Source organism: Heptranchias perlo, chromosome 36 (assembly GCF_035084215.1).
Source record: "Heptranchias perlo isolate sHepPer1 chromosome 36, sHepPer1.hap1, whole genome shotgun sequence".
In the NCBI taxonomy this organism is placed as follows: Eukaryota; Metazoa; Chordata; class Chondrichthyes; order Hexanchiformes; family Hexanchidae; genus Heptranchias; species Heptranchias perlo.
This window is the reverse complement of record NC_090360.1, coordinates 8,032,815-8,051,538: the sequence shown is the minus strand read 5'-3', so window position 1 is coordinate 8,051,538 and position 18,724 is coordinate 8,032,815. Positions and strand designations below refer to the sequence as shown.

Genomic DNA, 18,724 nt, shown 5'->3' with positions numbered 1-18,724 from the left:
TTGCAAGAGGGAAGGGTAGATTCAGTAAACAATGTCTTGTAAATTGAACAAGTTGTCAGGATTAGAGGGCAAGATAGGTTAGCAAAAAAGAATGAACTCCCTGGGAAGAATCTAGTTCAGCCATCTGTAAACCAAATGTAAAAATGTAAATTACCAAAAGATTTCTCCTGTTGAGAGACAATACATTGTTCACTGAATCTATCTTTAGACAATACAATTAAAAATGAGTAAAGTTGTAATTACAAAGAGTTTAATGTCCGGCATACTTATGAAAAGGAGTTGCTTTTCATTCCCAGTTAATTCACTATTTTCATGTCAGTCTGATGAACTACACCAGATTTCTTTACACAAATTTGAGAGGAAGAGTGAAACAAAGGAGTGTAAAAATCTGAATTGCTTTTCCTTGGAGCTCATTGCACAGTACAGCTTTAGTATTTGGTGCCTGTTATAATGTGGAATAAAACCCAGCCATTCGCTTCACGGATCTCATGGGCATTTCTGCAAAGATTGGAACTGGAAACACTGCAATACCCAACAACAGCAATTCAGGATGTATCTGGTCTAAACAGGGGTGAAGGCAGCTGTCTTCTGCAGGTTTAAACTGGGGACTCGGAGCTGGCGAATGAACAGAGAATGCTCGGGCTTGCCAGCATTTGAAAAATGGTTGTTGACATTTTGCTCATTCCACTTCCAACAACAACTTTCGAGCTGCGGCCAAACGGCATAGAGCAAGTGACAACTGTAATAAGTGACGTTTGCTTTTGTTTGGCCGCGCATTTTGGAACATGTGATACAAATACAGTACGTGCCAGTTGATGGGCACCGTGTCAGCAGGAGCTTGTAAACCAAAGGAAACATTTCTCAAGCATCAGCCTATTTCCCATGCATTGCAGCCACCTCACATGATCAGGTGATTAGATAAAGGAGTGCATCCCATTAAGAGGCGTCTATGCCTGCGGTTTCAGGACTCACAGCTGAAGATGCAAAAGCAACATATTGAAAGCTCCTTTACAGAAGCCATACGTTTAGCAAATAATTTACTTCGAATATAGATTTGAGTTCTCCTTAATCAACTGTTGGTTATTTATTGGTCAGCCTGCAATAATAGACTTCCACTTGTGACATGGAAAGGTGTCTGGTGGATTTAAGTCAGTGATTATCCATGCAACAGTGTTGTTCAATACATTAGCCATGAGCCACATGTGGATAATTGTATTTTTTTATTAGTAAATAAAAGATGAGTTATAGACACTGTAGTTGAGTATGTAATCTCAATACTCGTATTCACATGGTGGAAGCATCGGCACCATTGTATGGAAGTGGGGAGCTGTCATAGTGGTCAGTTCGACCAGTCGGAATAACCGCTCCAGACCAACAGTAGAAAGTAAGCCCGACCAATAATGAGCAGCTCCAACAGGGCATGCGGCAAGCAACATCCAACTGCGTTCAGGATGGACAGCAATGTGTAGCTCCTGTCTATAAAACGTAACTTCCCGTCGTCACATTTTGTCAATTTTTTCCATTATTAATTCCTATGACCACATTTATTATGGAAACGGTCTATGTAAACGTGTCACACTGTAATTACACCCTCCCGCCAGTGGTGGTGCTACGACGCCTCGGTTTTGCATCTCCCAGCCCCTCAGCCTGTACTCCAGAGAAACTCCCACGCTCCAACCCGCTCCACTTCCCAAAATATAGTCAGTTTTGCTATTTCACTATAAATTCTATAAAATCAAAGTATTACATAAAAATCTGAACAGAATGTGTATGACTTTAAAATGGGATCTGAATTTTGTCTGCATGTCCTGGTCGAGTTATCCCTCACACTCGAAACCTGCATCACCTTCACAAATGGTTGGAGGGGGACAACAGGCTTCAATTAGATCCAAAATGGGGATATTTGACCTAACTTTGTGTGCTTTCCCTGTGCAATCAAGGAGGTAATCAATACCTGATATATCTCAATGATTTTATAAAGAAGTGTTTTGAGATAATTACAAAGTAAGGACAAATAGCAGGCTGTGGATCCAAGACTCGAGTATAGTCTCGGAGGGTTCTGGTGATATTTACAAACCGCTAAAGCGGGGTTCTCATCAAAGCTCAGTTGGTAACAATCTTGGGTTAGGAGATTGTAGATTCCAGTCCGACTCCCGGGGCACATTATCTATGCTGAGACTCCAGTGCACTGCTGAGGGAGTGCTGCATTGCTGGAGGCATCCATTTCAACTTTGCCACCTGGCGGAAGATATCAATTGCTCCATTGAAATCGATGCAATGAAAATCAGGGAACATAGGAACAGGAGTAGGCCATTCAGCCCCTTGAGCTTATTCTGCCATTCAGTGAGATCATGGCTGATCTGTATCTTAACTCCATCTACCTGCCTTGGTTCTGTAACCCTTAACACCCTTGCCTAACAAAAATCTGTCAATCTTAGTTTTGAAATTTTCAATTGACCCCCAGCCTCAACAGCTTTTTGGGGAGAGAGTTCCAGATTTCCATGACCCTTTATGTGAAGAAATGCTTCCTGCCATGGCCTAGTTCTAATTTTGAGGTTATGCCCCCTTGCTCTGGGCTCCCTCACCAGAGGAAATAGTTTCTCTCCATCTACCCTATCAAATCCTTTAATCACCTTAAGCACCTCAATTAGATCACCCTTCAATCTTCGATACTCAAGGGAATACAAGTCCAGTCTATGCAACCTGTCCTCATAGTTTAACCCTTTTAGCCCCGGTATCATTCTGGTGAATCTGCGGTGCACTCCCTCCAAGGCCAGTATATCCTTCCTGAGGTGCGGTGCCCAGAACTGAACGCAGTGCTCAAGATGGGGTCTGACGAGCTTTATACAACTGGAGCATAACTTCCTTTTTGTGTTGTAGAACGGGTGGACGGTCCACTCTGCCCCGTTACTTGCCCGGGTGACAAAGTTGAAAATGATCTCCGTCGTCTCTTTGCATGAGCTGTTAATTTGAGAGATGGGTGAATTCCAGTGCTTCAGGTGTTTTAAGATCTTGTAGCACCATTTTAAAAAAAAGAGCACTGCGTTCTCCCAGTGTACCGCCCACATTCTTCCCCTAAAACCACCGAAGAAATAGATTAGCATTCATTCCATGTTTGTTGTGGGATCACGCTGTGCCTGAAACGACTGCTGCTTTTGCCTACACAATAACAGTCACTGCACTTCAAAGTAATTCACTGTGGGTGAATTTGAGTCATTTCGGAGAGAAGTGAAAAGGCATTATTTAAGTGCAAATTACCTCCTTCCTTACAACATACGAATCCCTCCAGCAGATTTCAGCTCTTCCTACAATTCATTGTTTATTCTGCAACATGGTTGATCACTTTTTTTGCTGACGGGATATTGCAGTGCAGCAAAAAGAATGATCACATCACTTCCACTCAATGTACTGCATTCCCCATTGACTGTGATGAATTATCAACAGTCCTCCTAAAATAAACAGAATGAAACAAATGGGACATTGCGTTACTGCTACTTCTCTATCCTTTGGACTGACCTTCATTCCTCACCCATGCTGTATTAACGAGATACGGCCCCTTTGCACGTGAAGGAAAACATAAGTTAATAGGAGGAGGCCATTCAGCACATCGAGACATGGCAGCTCTTAATCTTTTTTTAATCCCCATTTCCTCCTCCTTTTCCTCCATATGCCTGAATATTCTTACCTCCTGAGTAGGTAACTATCTCCCTTTTGAACAGCGCAATTGATTCTGCTAGCTGTGAATGTCTCATCGCCAACAAGCTGTTTTGAATAGTCAACTAATTCATTTTTTAAGCTTCCCCATTGCTTGATTTTGCCCCAGCATCTGATTTGGAAGTGAGTGACACATTTAGTTTCTTTCTATAGACAAAGAGTTTCAAATCATACTTGCTTCAAAATTCTCAAGCATTTACTACTGTCAGCTTGGCTCAGTGGTAGCGTGCTCACCTCTGATTCTGATTTACCTGAGGAAGGAGGAAGCCTCCGAAAGCTTGTAGATTTCAAATAAAAATTGTTGGACTATAACTTGGTGTTGTAAAATTGTTTACAACTGATTCTAGAAGGTTGTGAGTTCAAGCCTCACTCCAGGATTTAAGCACATCATCTAGACTGGCACATCAGTGGAGTACTGAGTGAGGGAGTGCTGCATTGTTGGAGGTGCCATCTCTCAGATGAGACATTAAGCCAAGGCCCCCCAAGTCTGTTGGCTTAGGTGGGCATTAAAGATCCTCATGGCATGATTGAAGGTGGTATCCTGGCCAACTTTCCTTCATCAACCATGACCACCAAAAATGGATCTGCTGGTCATCCATCTCATTTGCTGTTTATTGGATCTTGCTGTGGACAAATTGGCTGCCATGTTTGCCCACATAACAACAGTGACTATACTTCAGAAGTAATTAATTGGTTATAAAGCACGTTGGATTGTCCTGATGACGTGAAAGAAGCTACATAAATAAAAGATCCCATTGCACAATTTCGAGAGAAGCAGAGAGCCCTTGGCGAACATTTGTTCCTCAAGCAATATCACCCAAAAAAGATAACTGGTCATTTATCTCATTTGCTGTTTATGGGTCCTTGCTGTGTGCAAGTTGACTGTCTAAATAACAACGGTGACTATACTTCAAAAAGTAATTCATGGGATGTGAAGCAGTGTGGGATGTCCTGAGGATGTGATAAGGGATTATATAAATGTAAATTTGTTCTTTTATTTCTGCGGATTTTTATCAGCTGTCAATGGGCAAGACCTGCACCACAAGATGTCTAAAAATATAGTACATGACTTACAACTGGGCATTAGTCTGAGCAAATGTTCTTTACTGTGAAACACTCCTACATTCAAGAGGCGCTATGTGCAATAGGGAAATGAAATGAATGAAACCATGCGCTTCCCACTGGTTGGACGCCAATTGATGATCTTGGTTCTTCCCAAATGAGGCTGCTGAAAATAGAATTCACGGGTCTTGTTCACAGAAACATTCAAGTAATGCGAGAAACTCCACTCCCTCAGCTATGTATTTGTACCTCTATTACACCAAGAGCCATTGCCTTGGACGCATTAGTAATACACTGACTCTTCCATTTTTAGACAAAATATCTTCGGACAGCTGCAGTATTACGGTCTTGTGACATATGGTTAATATTGTCAGAGGGCTGGGTGGCAAGATTTTAGCTCTGGCCTTTACAAGTGTGAGCAGGTCAGAGCTTTTTAGTACTTAACACAAATTGGGCCTCAACATAGTCAAAGATTAAACCATCAGAACTTAACTGAGATAAATTGTGTTCTTGTCAAATCTTGTTCCCAGAAACAGTATAATCTCTCTTTCTTGCCCTCTTAAATGTACTTTCTCCCCTTATTTAGCTCTCAGTGTACCTGACTGAGTAGATGGATGGGATATACTTAATCCTGCTTTTAGGCTTATTTGAATGCCACTTTTTAAACAAGAACTAAAGATGTGCTAAGCTTATAGTTCTTAAATTTTCCTTCTCTGCTTACGGAGGGGGAGGGGGTGGGGGGGGGCAGGGGAGAGATCACAACCAATGGACTGGTGAAGTGCAGTCACTGTTGTAATGCGGGTAAACACAGCAGCCAATTTATGCACAGCAACACCCCACAAACAGTGAAGATTAGCTCATCTGTTTTTGGTCATGTTGGTTGAGGGAAGATTGTTGACCAGGACACTTGGGAAAAAAACAGTACTGAAACATCTTTGCATTTGCTGTATAACTGCCCTATCAATTGAGATAGCACAGCTGAATTAGTTTGGAGCTTAACTGCAGGTGTGCCAATATTAGCTGGATTTGAGGGCTGCCACCTGAAGCATTATAGAAGTGAGTGTGTGTGCATTGTTTTAACATTTAGAATGAGAACATGGCAGTCAGTCAATATCGGTCTATCTTTCGGCTCTAATCACTTCCCACTGCTTCAATCTCACTGAGCCAGTTCAATGAATTATTGTTCCCATTGTGACTGGAGGTCAAAAGTCATTAAGCAGTTGTCTCCTGTACTACTGCTGTGATGTTGCTTCCTGGAGACTTAACAGTGGACTGAACGCAATAAATAACCTTCAACTTTGTGGCTGTTCTTGTGTGTCTGTTTTTATGTGTGAATTTCCAACCAGCGAAAAGTTAGTTGGATGTTTTTATAACCTTTGGTGGTAGTAGATGCAATGGCATCTGCTGTTAACACCAAAAGTTACAGCAAGATTCAAATACTTATCCTGCTGAAGGTTTCGGCCTTCATGAAATGAATTAGTAGGGTACCCATGAGATCTGCTTAGCCAATTTCCTTCAACATTCTGGAACTATTGTAAACAATTTTACAACACCAAGTTATAGTCCAACAATTTTATTTTTAATCCCACAAGCTTTCGGGGGCTTCCCCCTTCCTCAGGCGGTGTAGAAATGTGGAAAGTCTACACCGCCTGAGGAAGGGGGAAGCCCCCGAAAGCTTGTGGGATTAAAAATAAAATTGTTGGACTATAACTTGGTGTTGTAAAATTGTTTACAATTGTCAACCCCAGTCCATCACCGGCATCTCCACATTCTGGAACTAGGTATATCATTGGATGTATCTTATCAATCCATATAATCTATCAAAAATATTTTAAAATCTCATATCTGTGTGTATTTTCTGTCAGCTTTTTCCATTATAAGTTCCGATGTCCACATTTATAATGGACACCGCCTATGTAAACCCGCTGCAATTGCAACCCCTCCTAGTATATGTGCCAGAGTGTCATCACTGGTGGAAGGGTGGAGTTACAGTGTGACAAGTTTATATAGGCAGTTCCCATTATAAATGTGAATATTGGAATTTACAATGGAAACATAAAAATAAGGATGGAACATATGACTTTAAAATGGGGACTGAACTGTGCATCCTGGTCCAACTAGCCCCTGCTCTCTAATCCCACTTCATATGAACATGACACTTGGTTCTGACTTCCCGCGTACAATGCCAGAGGAGATTAACCAGTATCTTAAAATCCTTCAGTTGATGATGATATTGTGCCCCTTACTTTGAAATCAATGGGGAAGACTATAACTGTGATACTTGTTATTCTTACTTGCTTTAGAGGTGGTGCTGTAACTTTTCTCAGCCTGTTGGAATGAATAGAGCGAAAGACAAACTATTTCCTCCAACTAACCGTGAGCAAGGCCACAGGGCGTACACCAGCTGTACTTGAGATGCTGCTCACGCTTCAGATGTCACTAATTAATGCACTGTTTCCATATAGCAAAATAAAAGTGGCCATTTTCAATGTCATAGGTCATGACTATGATGTGCTTCCTAACAAGTCCAGGGTGAGGCACTGTCTGCCCTCACAAGAGCGGTACTCCCTCATGAGGCTGAGGCTCAGGAGAAATGCGCAGACTGATCTGCAGACCCTCAACCATTAATACTATTCTCTAGTTGAAGAAAAGGCTACAAAGTCCTCAACTGTTATGTAACTGATACGTTTCAGACACCTGTTAGGGTAGAAATGACTTTCGGCGATGATAATGTGCTTAATGCACTGGTATCAAATTCCTCTCCGTGACATTAACTGTTGCTGTACAGACGTTACAGAAGTCCTGTGAGGCATAAGCACAATTACAATAACAAATTGCATTTATATAGCGCCTTTAACGTAGTTGAAAACATCCCCAGGCGCTTCACAGGAGCGATATCAAACAAAATTTGGCACCAAGCCACAAAAAGAGGTATTAGGACAGGTGACCAAGGTAGGTTTGAAGGAGGAGAGAGGTGGAGAGGTTTAGGGAGGGAATCCCAGAGCTTAGGGCCCAGGCAGCTGAAGGCACGGCCGCCAATGGTGGAGCGATTGAAAACCGGGGATGCGCAAGAGGCCAGAATTGGAGAAGTGCAGAGATCTCGGAGGGTTGTAGGGCTGGCGGAGGTTACAGAGATAGGGAGGGGCGAGGGATTTGAAAACAAGGATGAGAATTTTAAAATCGAGGTGTTGCCGGACGTAATTGACTGCATACATGTAGCAATTAGTGCGCTGAGCCACAATCCTGAGATGTACATCATTCAAAAAGGATTGTGTGATGCATATCTGAAAATAGCATAATGCACAGTTCGCTGGCAGTTCCCACAGTTTTATTTGAGGGCAATCCAATGTGGTAACACTATTTCAAAACACCTACTAATCTGTTTAGTGTAAAACAATAGGCCCCTGAGGTCTTGTTAAGCCTCTTCTCAGTTGCCTATTTATGTCCAATGCCCCACGTTACTGCAGTTCCTACTGCTGCCTTATCAATGGCTGACGGCAATGCAGAGAACCGACCATCCCCTCCTGTAAGATATCCTCTCGAGGATTCAGGCGGCTTCTCGACATGCTGCAAATGCAGAACGGCAGACACATTCCGAGGCGCCTCCCAACGAGCGGGCCGGGTGCCAGGGCCTCCATCCTACTCCTGTTTTGCCACCGCTCGTTCTGCTCCTTTGTCGCCAACGTCTGTGGCGGCCCTCAGAGCGTCTTGTAAAAGATAGAAAGAATTTGCATTTATATAGCGCCTTCAGGACATTCCACAGCGCTTTACAGCCAATGAGGTACTTTTTGAAGTGTAGTCTCTGTTGTAATTTAGGAAATCCGGCAGCCAATTTGCGCACAGCAAGATCCCACAAACAGCAGATCATTTTTTTTTTTGTGACATTGATTGAGTGATAAATATTGGCCAGGGCTTCCCTGCTCTTCCTTCGGAATAGTACCATGGGATCTTTTACTTCCACCTGAGAGGGCACGTGCGGGGCCTTCTCGGTTTAATATCTCATCCGAAAGGCGGCACCTCTGACAGTGCAGCACTCCCTCAGTACTGCATTGGAGTGTCAGCCTGGATTTTGGGCTTAAGTCTCTGGAGTGGGACTTGAACCCACAACCTTCTGACTCAGAGGCGAGAGGTGCTCACCGCTGAGCCACAGCTGCCGCTCCTCTTCAGGTGCTTCGTGTCGGTGTAAATGCCGATGAACGGCACACCCCTGCATTTTCCATGGTCTGTGAAGAGGGCTCCGTTGACTCAAAATTTAAATTGCCGTCTACCATCAGCGAGTGTTAAACAGTGAAGTTACATTGTTGTCACATTACAGCGTGTCGTCCCAAACTCCATTCCTGACAGTCCACTCCCGTTAATCCCAAGTCATTTTTGAGCTAAAAAGATTTGCATTATCCCGTAATTTGAATTAAGCAATTGTTAAAACACACCATAGGACGCTGCATGTGCACAGAAGAAAACAAAATAGATCATTCGCGATTAAGCAACTTGGAATTAATAGGATTAGATTGTAATGGTACTTTACTGAAAAAATAACAAAATTAAGTCCGCAGTCTATTTAAAAAAAAACATGCTGGAGGAGTGCATGGAGATAATGTATTCACAGAGCAAAAGCATGGAAATGGGGCTTAGAGCAGCAATGTGTTCAGGCCCAGGCCTCTGAGGTGGGACTAGCAGATCTCGTGTCCTGAAAGGATGGAGGAGATGGTAGTTATAATACAATGAAATGAGGGGGGGGGGCCACAGGTCATAGTGTATGAGTGCTCTCTCCCACCCCGACACTGGGCACAGACACACATGGAACTCCTGGGCAGAGTTGTTGTTCTCTGTTTCCCTCTTCACCGTGTAATCTCGAGCTTACCTTGTATTATCTCTGCAACTGTTGTTCGACTTTGAAGCCTTCCCCCTTCGTTAAGTTCAGGACTGGTCTGGCATTCAATGCTCACTCTTCATTTATAGCCCCCTGCGTAACACTTCACCAGCTGTTTATGATTGGCCTTTAACTTCTTGTTAATTCTCCCGAACCTACCAATGGACGTGAGTAATTTTCAGAACAGTGTTAGACCTGCTCAAATGATTCACTGGTACTTTCGACCGATATTATATTCCTCTTTACATACAAATACTTTTTTCGAAAATTATCAGAGAGGAAAATAGGACCTTTAAGGACCTGTCTGCATCTACCTTTAGGGGTACTTTTTTAATATTTTGGACAGCTCCCCCCTTTTAATGATGGCTGTTATTCACAGTTTATTCTGTAGATTATTCATTGTTCAATGCCTCCTTTTTATTGGCATGTTCATACTCAACACTTTGTCTATTAGGACTGGTTCTCAAAGCTGTTCAGGTATTTAATTCTTCGCTTTGCCCTACTTTAAGTCCAGCAGCTACTTAACAGTACAGAATGATCTCAAGGTACTTGCCTGCCTGTCTACTAATTATAACCAATATGATTATCCCCTCAAACATGCTGGTGCTGGCATCCTCCAGGGTCAGGAAGATGTAATAACAAGCCTGTTGGGAAGTCATCTCCTAGGCTGCCTGGGAAACCAGTCAACAACGACTGTCTCTTATACAGCGCCTTTAACTTGGTAAAATGTCCCAAAGGGTCTTCACGGGAGCTTGATCAGATAAAAATTAACACCGAGCCACAGAAGGAGACAATAGGACAGGTGACCGAATGCTTGGTCAAAGAGGTAGGTTTTAAGGAGCATGTTAAAGCAAGAGAGAGAGAGAGGTGGAGAGGTTTAGGGTGGGAATTTCAGAGCTTGGGGCCTAGACGGCTGAAGGCACGCATCCGCCATTGGAGGGGCGAAGGAAGTGGGGGATGCGCAAGAGGCCTGAGTTGGAGGAACGCAGAGATCTCGGAGGGTTGTCGGGCTGGAGGAAGTTGCAGAGATAGGGAGGGGGCCATGGAGGGATTTGGACATGAGGATGAGAATGCTTTGCTGGACTGGGATAGGTTGGCAAGCACAATGGTTATGTGTGAATGGTACAGTGGATGCGAGCAGCAGATTGTCATAAGAATGCATTAGTCAGTTAGCAGCACTAACAGTAATTTCTGCGGTCTTGGTGATCACTAAGGTGTGGAACTCAATGGGAAAAATTTTCACTGGGAGAGAGCTTGTTGATGATGAATCTGTCAAAAAATGTAATTAGATTAAACACTACTTGTCAAGCATGGGTGATGGGTAAATGGACTTAGTGAGAAGTGAGACTGCAAGTGAGCAGGAATGCAAAGCCACCCATATATCTGCCTGGCCACATCAAAAACTGTGGATCTAGCAAATCTTCTGTTTCTTTGTAGCTATTTTTGTCAGAGGAAGTCATAATCAAACTGTATTGTGCTATATCAGACCACACCTTGAACACTGAGTTCAGCTCTGGTTGCCAAGGCACAAAGGAGAGATTCAGGTGCTAGAGGCAAAGCAGAGAGGAGCCATGAGGCTGATCACCAGTGTCGGGGGTCAGAGTTATGAGGAGAAACTGGAGAAACATGGGGTTTTTTTCATTATGGAAAGGAAGCAGCTGAGAGGTGATCTGATAAAGGTATACAAGATGATTAAGGGAGTGGAGAGGATAGGTATTACTTTTGGTTAAATTGTGAGAATAGGACAAGGTTCAAACTAGTTAAAGGTAAACTTAGGGCTGATGACAAGAAATTCTTCATACAAAGTGATCAATGTTTGACTAGACTTCCAGGGCGAGTAGTGAAGGCCAAAATCTTGGAATCTGTTAAGAAACAATTGGATGCTGAAATGGGGAGAATTTGCGATCCCTCTGGATGGATGAATTAAGAGGGTTGAATGACCTTCCTTAGCCATAATGAACCTGTGATCTTTTAAAGTCACTGAATAATTTTGTCTCACGATACATACAGCACAATACATTGGCACATTTAGGACCATCAGTGTGGTTCTGCACACTTTGGGAACTCTGTATTTTTAGTGGTGGTGGGGGGGGTGGTCAGAATAATTTGCTGACAGCCTCTGGCTTTAGCTGGATCAGGGGATGTAAAGGATCCTGCCCTGTGGGACAACTGGGAAGAGCTTGTTGGCTTGTGATCCATTTCTGACCTTTTATTAAATCTCCTCTTGGTCTTCTCTGCAGTATCTGGGACTATTACTGGAAGTCTATTCTCACAGCCATAGTTTCTGACCCCCCCAGACAAGGATGGAATCTGTGAAACTTCTGTGGAGTGAGATGTACTCAATGTATTATCTTAAGTTGTTTTTCACACGTTCAAATCTTCTGTTTTAACGAACTCCTCGGGAAAACAGTAGGGATGTTTATTTTTGAAGATGAATTGAACTGGATTTCTAGTGTTAGATTTGCAGTATTATTGATTCCACTGCTGCCTGAGGCACACTGTTCCTTCAACAATGTTTGCGATAGTTTGAAAGGCATGATTTTTACAGAATTCCTTTTTACGTGGGAATCTCACTAGAGAGAGTGTCAAGAACATCTTTACTGTAAGAAGAATGACAGCGGGCCTGAATTATTAGCTGCCGTCGTGGTGCAGCCAGAGAGTTGACCGATGAATGTTTTCACTCCAGAATCTCCCTGTGGTGCAGCACTTTTATTACAGTCAGTGCTCTGTGGCCTCCTAGTCCCGTCTCAACCCACCGTAAGCACAGGGCAATCACATTGAATTTTAGTCTCCAATGCTGTATTTGTTATCCGCCATGTATTTGATATGATGAATACAGCATTGGATCAGACTGGAGTTTGCCTGTAAGCACAGAAGACAGCAGGATAGAGAGAGAGCATCTCCACTGACATCACACACAATATGTCAGAGAATAATAAAATTTAAGGATGGTAGAATGGGTTTTACAGTGTTTCATTCGTTGAATTCAAGTTAAGCTCGTCAAGTTGATTTTTTTTTATGCTGAAATAGAATTTCTATAATGGTCTTAAGCTGCTTCAATAATGTTGTGAGCCTCAGTCATTGTAATGCAGTATAAATATGGAATAAAGGATGTGTAGATGTGGCTCAGTCAACACAGAAATTTATCTTTGCTCGTATTAAGTCAGAAGTTACGCTAATAACAGGAGCATTATATCATGTAATATGGAGTGGAGTATTCTGCTGCCAAGATAGTATAATATGTTTAAGAAAGAACTTGCATTTATATGGTGCCTTATCATGTCATCAGAATGTCCCAAAGTACTTTACAATCAATGGATTACTTTTGAAGTGCAGTTACTGTTGTTATGTAGGCAAATGCAGCAGCCAATTTGTGCACAGCAAGGTCCCACAAACAGCAGAATATATAATCTGTTTCTTAATGGTGTTGGTTGAGGGAGGACAGTTGGTTAAGGCACTGGGAAAACTCACTGCTCCTCTTCGCATAATGTCATGGGATCGTTCTGGGAAGTACAGGGACTGGGAAAAGACATTAACAAAGCAACTCAAAGGCACAAAATACAATTTTATGGTGTCATTTATTGTGAAATATATAATTTTTAAAATTTCATTATATTAGAAACCTTGTTTTAAGCCAGGCGGCTGAGGCTGATTTGGTGTAATTTTTTTTTCAAAATGTATTTCCAGCAATTTGAATAAAGTTTCTGGGATTTTGGAGCAGATTTTCCTGAGTTCTGATACACTCTTGATTTTTTTTTTCACTTTTATCCAAACATTTAGCCAAAAAGTGTGAGGGGAAACGTGACACAGGAAGTGAGATGTGTCGGACCAGATTGTAGGGTCCTTTTATTTTGCATGTAAGAATGAGATATGCAATATTCTGTACATCCAGTGACACAATGTGAAACAATATGCAGCACTTCTAAGATATTTGCATCAATTGCTGTCAGCAGTCCCTGTCTGTCTCCTTTCCCAATGGCTTGGGGAGTTAATCGGCAAGTAGCTGTGTTGGGTTAGCTCATCTCAGGCAGGGGTGAAAGTAGAAGTCTGACAATTGGCCTCAGCTCTCCCCACCCCCTACTTGGTTAGGGAGGAGCAAATCTGTCAGACTTCCTACTGTGTGAGCTTATCCATTTTGGACCAAAAAAGGATACATCTGAGTATTTTTTAAATGGTGAAAAGCTAGAGTTAGATTGTGAGGAGAGATTACATAAACTAGTCTTGTATTCCCTGGAATACAGAAGGAGTGATTTGATTGAGGTTTTGGAGAGAAACAACTTCTGCTGGTAGGGGACATAACCTTAAAATCAGAGCCAGGCCATTCAGGTGAGAAGTTGGGAGACACTTCTTCATGCAAAGAGTGGCAGAAGTGTGAAACTTTCTCCCACAAAATGCAATAGATGCTAGCTCAATTAATAATTTAAAATCTGAGATCGATAGATCTTTGCTAGCCCAAGGGTATTAAGGGATTTGGAGCCAAGGCGGATGGATGAGATCAGCCGTGACCTCATTGAATGGCAGAACAGGCTCGAGGATCCGAATGGCCTACTCCTGATTGCTGTACACTGGAAGTGTGCATGAGTGCACCTTGGGTGAGGTCAAATTTGGCTTGGTTCTGACCCCACTTGTGGTTTGCATTGCTTGACGACGCTATGTCTGGGCTCGCATATAAACAATCCCCATTTAATTTCAAATGCTTAATTATTGAACAGGATACTGGTGGCAACGTGTGGTCTATTTGGGGGCTGAGATGGCGGTGGAATTTCAGAACCCGCTCAACCTCTGGCAGATTCGATCATCTGATAGCGTGAGAAAGGCAGGTTGATAGCGCTCTCGTGCACCGTTTACAATTGATCAGCCAGCCTGGCCCACTGGCGGAACCTGGAGTGGTAGATCCGGCACGAGGGACGATCAGCCTTGTCAGCCCGGGGCTCAGTGGGTAGCACTCTCGCCTCTGAGTCAGAAGGTCGTAGGTTCAGGTCCCACTCCAGAAACTTGAGCACGTAATCTAGGCTGACACGCCCAGTGCAATACTGAGGGAGTGCTGCACTGTCGGAGGTTCCGTCCTTCTAGAGGAGACGTTAAACTGAGGAGGCCCCGTCTACCCTCTCAGGTAGGTGTAAAAGATCCCATGGCACTATTCGAAGAAGAGCAGGGTAGTTCTCTCCGGTGCCCTGGCTAGTACCTATCCCTCAACCAACATCACTAAAACAGATGTTCTGCTCATTATCTCATTGCTGTTTGTGGGACCTTGCTGGGTGAAAAATTAGCGACCGTGCTTCCTACATTACGACAGTGACTACACTTCAAAGAGCACTTAATTGGCCATGAAGCACTTTGGGACCTCCCGAGGTCGAGAAAGGTGCTATATAAATGCAAGTCCGTTCTTTTTTCTTTATCATCTTTCCTACCTGGCTCCAGATAGCCCTCCATGCCAGTGTCCTAAGTGGGAAGGTGCTCTGGAGAAGGAATGGGAAGCTAACTAGTGGTCTGCTCCGGTGGGTTGCATGAGTTTAGCTTGTTGATCTCCCGCAGTACCCCTGCGTGCATTTGGCAGGGTGGGGGGAGGGGTGGTGGTCCCAGTGATTTGGCTCTGCCAATCTGTGCCTAAACTCTCTGGATTTGGGTAAGTGGGGTGTGGCCCTATGGTGACAATGTGTACACCCCATATCGAGCACAATGTGTACACCCCATATCGAGCACAATGTGTACACCCCATATCGAGCACAATGTGTACACCCCATATCGAGCACAATGTGTACACCCCATATCGAGCACAATGTGTACACCCCATATCGAGCACACACAAACTCTCCCTGTATGGATTCCTCAGCAGCTTGGCTAGAACATGATGACTTTCCCGGTGTGTCAGATACCCAGCTGGCCAGGCATAAAAAAGACAAATGGTGAGATACAGTATTTAATGCAGAGAAGTGAAAGGCAAATTAGCAAATGCTGGATATCTGAAATAAAAGCAGAATCTGGATATTCATTCATTTAATCTTGGGTTGCAAAGAAAAAAGTTTAAAACAAACCCATTATTGAACCCTACCCAAAACATTAACCTCTCTTTCAGATGCTCAGTACTGTGCACTTCTAGCATTTCCTACTTTTATTTTGCACTCTAGTTTCATGCATATGCTGAGACTAGTCGCTAAAACAAAAGCACACTTTACTTTCAACCGAGAACCTATTTGGATCAAGCTGATTTTGCATTATTAAGTTTTGTTTTCTTAGGCTGCCTGGCATTTGCACAGCAGTAATTGTTTGCAGGGGATATGTTGACTTAAATCCAGAACGGGCATGTTTACACTGCGCAGCTGCGCACTGGCTCCAGATGTGGGCGGCTCACGACCCCAAAGAGTCCTTTCTGCCAACTGTTCGTATTGGACCGTCACTTTACAAAGCCTGGAACCTTAGGTGATGCTGGTTTCGAAAAGCAGTTCACCTATTGCCATGACAACAGTGAGCGGCGACAGTGTACCACAGTTGAATGTTAAACTTGTGGGGATCGAACCTTTCTGTTACTTTGCAGTAACAACAGAAAAAGGGCTCTGTTACTCCCGGTCGCATGCCAAAATCAGGTTCACTACATAAGCAGGAATGTTTTAAAAAGCATGCAGATATGAACGGGCGTGTCTTTATTACCCTTTTTGTGTTGCATGAGTCATGCTGTAAAACTGCTGGGCAGAGTCAGCCTGTAAACAGACATTTTGTGTCGAGCGTTCCCCACTGTGGGGACATCAGTCACGAGGATCGCTGCCCCACAGTCTACTGTCTTGTGTGTGCTAAAATCCATTCGTGATGTCACCGCAGGGGAACAGTTCTATACAAAATGTCTGCTCGCCAACTATGCGCTTCCTTAGAAAGGCAGCTCGCAGGGCAGATGTCGAAGATCTACTCCCATTCACTTCTTAGCAGACTCTCATTCACCTCCGGTTACCCAGCTATGGACTGACATTACAGGGAGACCTAAAGGCAGTTCAGCTGCCTGCTTCCTCAGCTTTTAAAAAAAAAATTCATTCTCAGGATGTGGGCGTCGCTGACAAGGCCAGCATTTATTGCCTATCCCTAGTTTCCCTTGAGAAGGTGGTGGTGAGCCGCCTTCTTGAACCGCTGCAGTCCGTGTGCTGAAGGTGCTCCCACACTGCTGTTAGGTAGGGAAGTTCCAGGATTTTGACCCAGCGACAATGAAGGAACGGCGATAATATGTCCAAGTCAGGATGGTGTGTGACTTGGAGGTGGTGGTGTTCTCATGGACCTGCCGTCCTTATCGTTCTAGGTGGTAGAAGCCGCAGGTTTGGGACTGGGACCAAATAGGAGGGGGAAGAATTACATTTAAAGTGAGTCTTAAAAAATAAGAAAGAATAGGATTGCAAAGGGTGGAAAACTTTTGCAAGTATCCAAAGAGCCTTTATGGGATCGCGCCAAGGTTATAATTTACCTCCTGACAATAGGAAGAGAGAATGAATGAACAAACTTTTATATAGCTCCTTTCACATCCTCAGGACTCCCAAAGTGCTTCAGAGCCACTGAATTTCTTTTTGTATTGTATTCACTGTTGTTGTTATAGGCAAACACAGTAGCCAATTTGCACACAGCAAGGTCCCACTAACATCAAATGAAATAAATGACCAGATAATCAGTTTTCGGCATTGGTTTTGGCCAGGACACTGAGAAAACCACTTGGACTTCTTCGACTTGTGCCATAGGATCCACTACTTCCATCTAAACAAGATCAGGCCTTGGCTTAACACCTTATCTGAAAATTGACACCACCCGACAATGTAGCATTCCCTCAGTACTGCTTAGATTGTGTGCTCAAGCCCTGGAATGGGGCTTGAGCCTAAACCTTCTGCCTCAGACGCGAGAGTGCTACCAACTGAGCCAGGCTGATACGAGTAGGCAGTAACTACTTGAATTTATCTGTGTGTGTCAGCCACTCTGCAATATGCAGCTTCACACACAAGTGTTATTCATGTCAAGTAGACTTGGTGATTGTATCACCACTAACACAAGGACTTGTCACCTTTTGTGAAGTGCAGCATTGGACAACGAGCGGGATAGGGGAGGAGGAACCTGGATAGGGCAAGTGATTGCCCAGTTTACTGAGAAACTGGTGTTTGCCTCTAGGATTTTTTAATGCAAAATTGATACTCAGGCAGCATCTTGCATGACACACTGTTGGAATCTATCAGAGGATGCCATGTGCTCCAAATCATTTGCCCTATTCATGAATTGTGTTCTGATATTTATTTTGCTGATGATAAAAAAAAATGTTAGTAGTCTGACTAGTTCTGGGTAATCTTACAGTTCCTGGTGGACCAGGCTCCTTACTGAAGCATAGGTTCATATAATGGCCCCTATTATCCTCTGTGAGATGGGCTAAGGAATTTGTAAACACCTCATTTGTGAACCTATTTACACTTTCATTGAAATTAGCACACAGAGGAAAATAAAGTTAATAACTAATATCTCTCTAATTAACAGAAGTCGGAGAAAAATGGATTTCTGCTTCAAAATGTGGTTGTTTGGGGGTGTCCGGTTTAGGAATTTTCCTTTCAAAAATCAAACACTTGTCAACCCTAGTTGACATTGTTGCTCTCTTTAGTAACCACTGGTTAAAGGTTACTATCCATTGAAATACATGTCCAAATGGTACTTTTTTTATATTATTACCTGATCTCTCATGAAGTTGCTCACAAGTAAGAGAAAGAAATGACTTGCATTTCTATAGCGCCTTTCATGACCTCAGGACGTCCCAAAGCGCTTTACAGCCAATTGATTACTTCTGGAAGTGTCGTCACTGTTGTAATGTAGGAATCGCGGCAGCCAAATTGCACACAGCAAGTTCCCACAAACAGCAATGAGATAATGTCCAGATAACCTGTTAGGTAGTCTGAGATTTGGTTGTGTTTTTTAAACTGCTCAGCTGGAGCGATGTTCAAGGTGGCCTGTCTCTTTAAGGCCATTGCTGAACTACTCCCTGGTCAAGAAGTACTCTAAATAAGCCCACCCTAAGCTCAGTTAGAGGCTAATTGTTGAGGAAAGTGTCTGTTGGTTGGCAGCTGCCTGCAA

At 43.3% G+C, this 18,724-nt stretch overlaps 1 protein-coding gene across 3 annotated transcripts in view; it reads left to right on the top strand.

Moving 5' to 3' along the window:
* The window catches only part of camk2g2 (calcium/calmodulin-dependent protein kinase (CaM kinase) II gamma 2), a 312,868-nt gene that overhangs the window by 161,111 nt on the left and 133,033 nt on the right, over positions 1-18,724 (top strand). The gene's annotated exons all lie outside the window — the stretch shown is intronic.